Consider the following 2,113-nt stretch of genomic DNA (forward strand, 5'->3'; position numbering starts at 1 on the left):
GAGGTATTTTTTTAATATCATATAAATGACATTTGATTTTACAGGCAATCGGGGAAAAGTGTCTTGTTGCAGTAAGGATCCACATCCTTTATCGTTTTATTGTAGTCGGGCTAGATTAAGTAGATCCACATGTTACCTAAGAAGCTCTCACATTTTGTTATATTGCAGCCTCATGCTAAAATCATTTAAATAATTTTTTTCCCTTATCAGTCTACACTCAATACACCCATAATGACAAAGCGAAAACAGGATTTTAGAATATTTATTAAAACTGAAATATAACATACGTATTCAGACCCTTTGCGAAGACACTTGAAATTTAGCCCAGGTGCATCTCATCATGATCAGAGTCCACCTGTGGTAAATTCAGATGATTGGACATGATTGGGCACACCTGTGTATAGAAAAGGTCTCACAGGCTGACAATTAAGTATTTTTTCATGTTCTTTCTTCCAACCTTTGCATTTTTCTTTTGAACAATAATGTGCCCTCTCCAGGCCTCTTTTTGAGGAGTCACCCACTAGAAGAAGGTTGGACACCATCGTGTTAACAAAAGCTTAAACGTGTGTCGTGTTGTGAGGATTTCTTCATGTAGTGGCATTAGAAGGACACCTGGTGGCTTGTTAATATTATTGCAGTGCATGAAGAGAAAGCTTTGATTCTGTGGGTTCTCCCTAAATAACTTTACAACTCCTTTTACTATTTAAACTTATGAACAATAGCATAACAATTTATCAATCATGCTTTTTGTTTCCTAAAGTAAAAGGACAACAACAGCCTAAACCATAGCAAATAAATTAATATGTACATAATAACAGTAACTGTAAATTGAAGAATTAAAAAACAAGGGAGGAGAAAAATGATAATAATAATAATAATAATAATAATAATAATAATATAGAAAACATAAATAAAATTTAAAATATAGAAAATATTTTAAATGAAATAAAATAAAGTAATAGTAATAATAGTAATAATACTTATTACTATTATTATTATTATTATTATTATTATTATTAAGTATAAATAAATAAAAATACATCAATTAATCAAATAAATTCAAGCAAAATATTATTTGATAAAAGTAGTAGACATCCTGCCATATGCTTGAAATTGATTAGTAACTGAAGTAAAAGAAAGTGATAAATTAAGCAGATATGTTATCACGTTCTGTTGGCTGTATTTCCCTGATGGCTGGAAAGGAAAGTAAAAGGCTTTCAGACATAAACTTGTATGTCTGTAGGTCACAGACACTGTATTGTTTACGTGAAGTGCATTTGTGTGTGTCTCAACTTCCTGGTTCATTGTCCTCTAGATGCGTAATTTAGATTCTTTCTAAATTACTATGGTGAGAATGCGTAAGTCTGTCTTTGTCTTGGATGGGATCAATGCCAACTATTATATAACTGTTGAGATGCTGTCATCCTCCGTTTTGTCTTATTTTTCTCCACCTCAGCATGGACCTAGGTGTCTGTACGTGAGGTATTGATCATCAGTAAATGAGAAGTAAAAGAACTGAATTTGCTGTTTTTTGGTGATAGATAGATATGCTTAAATAAAATAGTTTTCTATGTGATGTAGCATTTATTTTGAGGTAAAATGGTTGCCTTTTAACAAAACAAAAACAGTTTCATCTGTTTCTCTTCTTACAGTTAAAATTTTCATTCATTGAATCTTTCTGAGCCTAAACTAAAAGTTGTGGTAAATTAAAATTAATAAATTAAATTTATAAATTACTCTATAACTTTTAAAAGAATCAAATCATTAATTTCTTCTCGCACATATTTTGCTCTATTTTTGGGTAAGGTTACATCTCTGACCTCTGGTCTTCAGTGATGTAATGTAACTAAGTATATTTACTCAAGTACTGCACTTAAGTACAATTTTGAGGTACTTGTACTTTACTTGTGTCAATTTTTTGCTACTTTATACTTATATTGCTCTACAATTTGGAGACAAATATTGTACTTTTTGCTCCACTACATTTGTTTGATAGCAGATTTAAAATATTAATACAAAATATAAATCAACTAATAAATGAAGATATATTGTGAAGCTGGTATATAAAGTAATTGAAATAAGCCCCATCTTCAGATTGTGTTTTATTTAGGCA

Source organism: Sebastes umbrosus, chromosome 22, assembly GCF_015220745.1.
Source record: "Sebastes umbrosus isolate fSebUmb1 chromosome 22, fSebUmb1.pri, whole genome shotgun sequence".
Taxonomy (NCBI): Eukaryota; Metazoa; Chordata; class Actinopteri; order Perciformes; family Sebastidae; genus Sebastes; species Sebastes umbrosus.